Source organism: Herpailurus yagouaroundi, unplaced genomic scaffold, assembly GCF_014898765.1.
Source record: "Herpailurus yagouaroundi ecotype Mexico unplaced genomic scaffold, PumYag 181, whole genome shotgun sequence".
NCBI lineage: Eukaryota > Metazoa > Chordata > Mammalia > Carnivora > Felidae > Herpailurus > Herpailurus yagouaroundi.
Window position 1 is genome coordinate 16,560,683 of NW_024412412.1, and position 8,840 is coordinate 16,569,522.

Below are 8,840 nucleotides of genomic sequence, written 5' to 3' on the forward strand. Positions count from 1 at the left end.
TTTTATTTTCTTCAAAGAACCATCTCCAGGTTTCATTGATCTGTCTTATTGTTTTTGTTTTGTTTTGTTTTTTAGTTTCTATATCATTTATTTCTGCTCTAATATTTATTATTTCCTTCCTTCTGCTGGCTTTGGGATTCATTTTTTTGCTCTTCTTCTAGTTCTTTTAGGTGTAAGGTTAGATTGTGTATTTGAGATTTTTCTTCTTTAGGTAGTTCTATTTTGCTTTATACGTCCCTCTTAGGACCATTTTTGCTGCATTCCAAAGGTTTTGGACTCTTGTGTTTTCATTTTCATTTGTTTCCATGTATTTTTAAATTTCTTCATTGATTTCCTGGTTAACCCATTTCTTATTTAGTAGCATGTTGTTTATTCTTCATGGATTTGTATTTATGGTGTCTCCAAATTTTTTCTGATGGCTGACTTCTAATTTTATAGTGTTGTGGTCAGAAAAGATGCATAGTATGACTTCAATAATTTTGTATTTGTTGAAGCCTGTTTTGTGACCTAATATGTGGTCTGTTCTCTAGAATGTTCCATGTTCACCTGAAAAGAATGTGTATTGTGCTGTTTTAGGATGGAATGTTCTGAATATATCTATTAAATCCATCTGGCCCAGTGTGTCATTCAAAGCCATTGTTTCCTTGTTGATGTTTTGTTTAGATGATCTATCCATTCATGTAAGTGGGGTGTTAAAGTCCCTTACTACTATTGTGTTATTATCAATTTGTTATTTTAGGCTAGTTATTGTTTTATATATTTGGGTACTTCCAAGTTGGGTGTACAAATATTTACAATAATTGTATCCTCTGGTTGGATAGTCTTCTTTATGATTATATAATGTCCTTCTTTGTCTCTTTTTACAATCTACTTTGCCCAATATAAATATTGCAATATAAATATTGTCCAGCTTTCTTTGGACATCCATTTGCATGCTAAATGTTTCTGCACACCCTCACTTTCAATCTGCAGGTGTTTTTAGGCTTAAAATGGGTCCTTTGTAGGCAGCATATCGATGGGTCTTATTTTCTTATCCATTCTGACACACTGTGTCTTTTGATTGGAGCATTTGATCCATATATCCAAAGTAATTATCGATAGATTGTTTATTGCCATTTTATTACTTGTTTTGTGGTTTGTTTCTGGAGATTTTCTCTTATCCTTTCTTGTCTTCGTTAATTTTGGTCTCTCCTTTGCACTTAAAGTGTTTCATTTATTATTTCTTGCAGGGCTGCCTAGTGGTCACGATCTCCTTTAGTTGTTTGTTTCTCTGGGAAACTCTTTGTCTCTCTTTCTATTCTCAATGATAGCCTTCCTGGATAGAGTATTCTTTGTTGCCAGTTTTTCTCACTCAGCACTTTGAATATATCATGCCACTCCCTTCTGGCTTTCCAAGTTTCTGTTGAGAAATCTGCAGCTAGCCCTATGGGTTCTCCCTTGTATGTTAAGGACTTTTTTGTCTCACGCTTTTAAGTTTTTTTCTCTATCACTATATTTTGCAATTTTAATTACAATATGTCTTGCTGTTATCCTGCTTTTGCTGATTTTGATGGGAGTTCTCTGTGCCCCCTGAATCTGGATGTGTTTCCTTCATCAGATTAGGGAGGTTTTCTGCCTCCTTTTCTCTCTTCATCTCCTGAAACTCCTGTGATATGATTGTTAACACATTTGAAATATATTTCTTGAAATATTTCTTGAAATATATTTTCTGCCTCCTTTTCTCTCTTCGTCTCCTGAAACTCCTGTGATACGATTGTTAACACATTTGATGGAGTCACTCAGTTCCTTAAATCTATTTTTTTTTGTTCCCTTATTCTTTCTCTTTTGCTTAGCTTCATTATTTTCCATTATTTTGTCTTCTGTATCAGTAATTCATTCCTCTGCTTCTTCCAGCTTGCTTTCCATCATATCAAGACTATTTCCAATCTCATTTATTGCATTCTTCATTCTGATTCTTTTCATCTTTATTTTTTGAGAAAGAGACAGAGCATGAGTGAGGGAGGGGCAGAGAGAGAGGGAAACACAGAATGTGAAGCAGACATTCACTGTCTGCTCTGAGCTGTCACACAGAGCCCAATGTGGGGCTCGAACTCACGAACCATGAGACCATGGCCTTAGCTGAAGTCAGGCGCTTGACCAACTGAGCTACCCAAGCGCCTCCATTTTGATTCTTTTTTAACTATTTTATCTCTTTCATAAGGGCATCCGTTATGTCTTCTCTTCTCTTCTCAAGTCCAGTGAGTATCCTTATGATTGTTGCTTTAAATTCTCCATCAGGCATGTTACTCATATCTGTTTTGCTTTTATCTCTGGCTGTGGCCATATCTTGTTCTTTCATTTAGGATAAATTCCTCTGTTTGGCATTTTATCTAAGTCTCTGCCTTCTTCTCTGTGTTGGAAAACCTAGTTGTGTTTCTTGCTCCTGAAAGTAATGGCCTTATGAAGAAGTCATGTGGTGTCCAGAGCCTGGCGCTTCAAGAATTGTCTCCTTTGTGTTCTGTGTGTACTCTGCTTGTGTGTTCTGACTGCTCTGTCCATCAGGCAAGTCATCTACTGAGGCTCTCCTTGCCTGCTGTGGGCAGCATTTGGTCCCTGGCCTGAATGTGGCAAGTTTTAATTAGGTGTGCTCTGGTCTGCTTGTGAAATGAGACCTGAAACCAACTCCACCAGAACCGAGGCCCTGCAGAACTCTCTGGTTGTGAGACTCAGTGTGGGTAAGGGTTTGTGTTGGTCTTCTGGGGGAGGGGCCCACTGCACTGGGACGGAGGCAAGCTTGACTGAGAAGGGCAGTTCTACCAGAGCATAGAGGGCCTGCTTAACCCAAGTTAGATAGCTAGTGTTGGCACTGAGCTGCTTCTGCTATGTGGCTCTGTATTTATGCTGAAGGGTGGGGGAGAGAAATGGCACTAGTCAGCCCTTTTGTTCCTAGGGAGAAGTCTCTGTGAACACTGCGTCTCAGGGAATCAGTCCTAGAATAGCTAAGAATCGCGTCACTGTGTGCCTCAGGTGTTTCTCAGTTTGCTGTTTGCACACCATCTGCCCCCAGGTTGTTTGCTTGCCTTCTTTCCAGTAGCAGTCTAGTGCTCTCAGGACTCTATCCCAGCCAAACCCACGGACCTTTAAAACTCCAGGCTTGGGGCGCCTGGGTGGCGCAGTCGGTTAAGCGTCCGACTTCAGCCAGGTCACGATCTCGCGGTCCGTGAGTTCGAGCCCTGCGTCAGGCTCTGGGCTGATGGCTCAGAGCCTGGAGCCTGTTTCCGATTCTGTGTCTCCCTCTCTCTCTGCCCCTCCCCCGTTCATGCTCTGTCTCTCTCTGTCCCAAAAATAAATAAACGTTGAAAAAAAAAATTTAAAACTCCAGGCTTTAAGCTCCACTGTTTGCAAAAACTCATGAAATTCAGCCACTCTCATGTTCCAAGCCAGGAGCTTTGGAGAAATGTTCTTCTTATGTGTTCCCCTGTGTGCTCCTCTCTTGCCCTTCTCTGTGACCGTGGCTCCCTCCCTTATGCAGTACCCAGGATCTGTTTCTCCATTAAACTGCATCTCTGCACTTCCTACCTTCTTCACTGTGGCCTCTTCTCTCCCTTTGGTTGTGGAGTTTGTTCTGTCAGTCTTCAGGTCTATTTCTGGAGTATTTAGGATCATTTGCTAATTATCTAGTTGTGTTGATGGGATGAGACAAGCCTGGGATCCTCCTACTCTGCCACCATCTTTCCTCCCCTTCCTTTGGCTCTTTGAGCATATTTAAGAAAGCTGGCTTGGGGCGCCTGGGTGGCGCAGTCGGTTAAGCGTCCGACTTCAGCCAGGTCACGATCTCGTGGTTCGAGCCCCGCGTCGGGCTCTGGGCTGATGGCTCAGAGCCTGGAGCCTGTTTCCGATTCTGTGTCTCCCTCTCTCTCTGCCCCTCCCACGTTCATGCTCTGTCTCTCTCTGTCCCCCAAAAAATAAATAAACGTTGAAAAAAAAAATTAAAAAAAAAAAAAGAAAGCTGGCTTAAAGTTCTTTCCTGGTAAATCCAACGTCCGTGCCTTCTCAAAGAGAGTGTCTGGATATTTATATTGTTCCTTTCAATGGGCCATGTTTTCTTGTTTCTTTGTATGCCTTATGACTTTTATTTGAAAATTGGGCATTTGAGAAAACAGCCACCTCTCCAGTCCTTACAAACCTTTTCTGTGCTGGGGTAGTGCTTCACTCCTCGACCAGGTATGTTCTGAGCTTAGGGATAAGCCCAAGATAAAAGCTTAAGGTCAATTCAGGTCTTTTCTGAGAATGCCTCTTACCTGGGCTTGTGTGTGGTACTCTCACGCCACATACGTGACTGTTTTTGAATGTCTTACTATCCCAAAGAGTCTCATTCTGGCTTCAATCCAGGGATTTAGATGGTCTATTATATGTGCCCACCTGTAATCTTTTGCATCAGGTGCCTGTGTGTATGTATTTTTCCTGAAGCTTTCATAAACAGTGACTGCTGATTTTCCCCAGCCTGCGAAGAAGTTCGATGAGACAACCAGTCCTTTAGGGAGCCCCCAGAAAGAGTAGAACATTATCAATAAATTTAATCGGCAACTGGGAATTTAGTTGCTGCATATTCTAGATGAAGACTGTCCTGAGCCAGGAGGGAGTAAGGAAATGGTGAGTAAAATTTCCATGAAATTTCCTATCATTTTTTAAGGTAAATTTTTCTTGACTGGTAATTCACTTGATTACTGTAGATCTTTGGCTGTTTTCCACAGTGACTAAAAGGTTAGTTCAGCCAGTTTCTTGATTTTGGATGTTTCCTTGGAATAAGGGATTGAAACTTTCTAGTCTGACATTCTGCTGATATCACACCCTTGAGGAACTTTTGTGTAGTTAAAACAATCACTTTGAGAAATTAAAAGCAAACGATATATCAGGCAAAAAATTTGTGATACATTTAGATGAAAGCTAATTTCTCTAATATCCCAAAAAGCTCTGAAAAATCAATTAAAAAGGAGCACGCGGGTGGTTCAGTCATTAAGCATCTTGACTCTTAATTTCAGCTCAGGTCATGATCTCATGGTTCATGAAATAGAGCCCTGCATGAGACTTCATGCTGCAACACGGAGCCTGTTTGGGATTCTCTCCCTCTCTCTCTCTGCCTCTTCCCCACGTGCTCACTTTCTCTCTCTCCCTCTCAAAATAAATATAAATAAACTTAAAAGAAAACAAATCAATTATAAAAATATGAAAACCAAATAGCAATTTGGAACAACATTAACAGGTAATTTAAAGAAAAAGAGGGGCGCCTCGGTTAAGCGTCCGACTTCAGCCAGGTCACGATCTCGCGGTCCGTGGGGTCGAGCCCCGCGTCGGGCTCTGGGCTGATGGCTCAGAGCCTGGAGCCTGTTTCCGATTCTGTGTCTCCCTCTCTCTCTGTCCCTCCCCCGTTCATGCTCTGTCTCTCTCTGTTGCAAAAATAAATAAATGTTGAAAAAGAAAATTTAAAGAAAAAGAAATGTTACTATTTCATTTGATGATGTTAAATTGTATATTCAACTCTAATATTGGCTTCTTGTTTTTTAATTTTATTTTAATGTTTATTTTTATGAATACACAGAGCATGAGCGGGGGAGGGGCAGAGAGTGAGGGAGACACAGAATCCGAAGCAGGCTCCAGGCTCTGGGCTGTCAAGCACAGAGCCCGACGCGGGGCTCGAACTCACAGACCGCGAGGTCATGACCTGAGCCGAAGTCGGATGCTCAACCGACTGAGCTACCCAGGCGCCCTGAATATTGGCTTATTTCTAAATAAAGAATAAGACTGGCATTCTTTACAGGCTGTAAACTGTGTATTGGAGCTTTCTGAACTTTGTTCGGTTTATGTATTTTAGCTCCATTATCTTTATCATAGAAAACTTTCACGTGTTCCATCTTTCTTCCACTTTTACTTCTCACTTTTTAAGGACCAGTTCTCATATTCTTATTATAAACCATCTAATGAAACATATAAAGCTTCCTCTTAGGTGGAAATCAAGAAATGTGATAAAAAACCTAGCCTCTCCAACTCTGGGCTCTCTTTTGAATTTTCTCTGTTGATTCAAAATTTGCATTGTAAAATGGAGATCAACTACATAAGCATTAGTTCTCACCAATGACCAATTCAATATGATTATGTTAAATTATTCGTTGCTTTTGATATTTTGAACTCCCTTGTGTTAAGGGTCATTATTTAATGGTTTTGTCTGCCATGTAGGACTCCATTCATTGGATGCCCAGTGGACATTAGCTTATTCAAATTTTTAATGTCTAAAGCATAGAATGATAGTGAAATTGTTATTTTAGTGAATATTAAGTTCAAGGCATAGGATTCAAAGAGCCCTTACTCATCTCATGCCATTGTCAATTAAGGAGAGTGAGACTAATGCCCTTCACAGATTTATAAGAGACTAGAAGATATCACCACTTCAACTACCTTAAAATTACTAAATAAATAAGTAGATAAGTAAGTTTAGGTTAAACCAGAAGCTCCATGTGTCATATGTTGATTTCTGTTTCAGAAGGGAAGTTCAGGAGCGCCTAGTGGCTCAGTCTGTTAAGCATCAGACTTTGGCTCAGGTCATGATCTTGTGGTTCACAAGTTCAAGTCCCATGAGTTGGAGCCCCACGTCAGGTGGGCTGTGTGCGGACAGCTCAGAGCCTGGAGCCTGCTTCAGATTCTGTGTCTCCGTCTCTCTCTGCCCCTCCCCTGCTCATGCTCTGTTGCTCTCTCTCTCTCTCTCTCTCAAAAATAAATAAACATTAAAAAAAAGAGAAGTTCAAGTTTCTAAATCTGCTCAGTAGATGAGAGAGTAGGGGGGAAGGACATAGTGTTATTTCCTCTCTTGTTAAAGTTCTTGCTGAATTTGTTTTCTGGATGAGTTCAGTTTAAACCAGCTGAAGTCAATGAGCAGAAATGGAAATGACACTGGTAAGAGGAACTGTACCTTTAGTTTAGAGAAAGAATTTAGAAACAAAAAAAAAAAAAAAAAAGAGAGAAGGAAGTGCCTGCTAGAATTTCATACGGTTCAGAGGAGGATCATGTCTTTTCTGAATGGTGGCTATGCAGTGAGACCAGTGAGCATGATTGAAAATGCCTGCCTGTCTAATGCTCTGAGGCACACTTAATTAACTCCATCTAGGTTCATAATACAATCATCACATTACAAACCCATAGTTTTTTTTTAATGTTTGTTTAATTTTTGAGAGAGAGAGAGACAGTGTAAGCGGGGGAGGGGCAGACAGAGACGGGGAGACACAGAATCCGATTCAGGCTCCAGGCTCTGAGCTGTCAGCACAGGGCCCCATGCGGGGCTCGAACTCACAAGCCGTGAGATCGTGACATGAGCCAAAGTCAGCCGCTTAACTGACTGAGCCACCCAGGCGCCCCTGAATCCATATGTTTTAATGATGGAAGTGTATAGCCTTACTTTGGCTTCCTGCTAACACAAGGAAGATAGGTTAGTCCAATTTATTGCAGAAATTCTAAAGAGCCATTCTAAATTAAACCTGTGCTTGATGTTGACTCTTTTAAATACTCAGCAGCTCCCTAGAAATTGGATATTCAGTGCTGACCCAAGTTTAAGTATTCCTCAACAGTCCATTCTCTATTTGGACATAGAATCTGGTAAAGCAGAATTATTTTGTCTAATATTAACCTGTCTGCTCACTAGGCCGTTTTTTTCTACACAATTTCAACTCTCTAATATGTTAGAAGTTACAAGGATGCAGTATTCATGTTTAACTTAATTTATATGGGAAATTATAAACACTGTCTCATATAGCCTTCAGTAGTCTAGTTTTATAGATGTGGATGATGATGAAAACCATAATCCAGCCCGTCTCTACAAATCTTACGATTAAGCAAACAGACTTCCTAATGATTATACATTGTCTTCAATCATCAAAAAAAAAGTGATTTTCCTAGGATTAAAAAAGGCTGTAATTGTCCTTTAAAGACAATGCCGAACTTATTAAGAATTAGTATTAAGAGCAGGCAGAGGACAGAGGGTCTGTAATTCCATAAATATGCAAACAGTAAATTACTAATTATTTTCTACTTACAGCTGCCAGATTCTGAAACTTTTGGCATTGACCATCTTATTCAATTCTCAGAAAAAAGTACTCACTCAGGAGAGCCTGGGTGGCTCAGCTGGTTAAGTGTCCAACTCTTGATTTCAGCTCAGGTCTTGATCTCAGGGTCATGAGTTCAAGCCCTGCACTGGACTCTGTGCTGGGCATGAAGCCTACCTAAAAAACAAACAAACAGACAAACAAACAAAAGAAAACAAAACAGTCCCTTGGGATGGAGGAGGAAACTATAACATTCATAAATTTTAGTAAAATCAGTAAGAATTTAGTAAATTTAAGAGACTGACTTCGAGAATTCTTTTTCTGAGATTGATTGGCTTGTCCATAATACTACAAAAGACTGGTAACTACTGGACTTATTTGTTTACACTTATGGATATATGTCATAAACAACTTTGATTGAATACTCTTAAAAAGGGGATAATGAGCTTTGTCACTGTAGCACCTACCACCATAATAGCTAAATAAGTTCATGCATAATTAAGGAACGTATAGTGGAAAGAAATTGCCCTGTGATGTATTCAGAAGTTCAAGAATTGAGGACCTATTAAATTTGGATGTGAACAATCAGCCCAAGCTGATTGTTGCATTATGAGACGATTTGTAAAAAGTATTTGGAAAAAGCTATTCATTGGTTCAACTAACATTATGGAAAACCTCTTATATGCAACGAGTCATAAAGCATAATGGGTAGGGGTGTCAGATTGTAGAAGGAACGTGTTTCGTGTCCCTAACGATATATAACATACCACT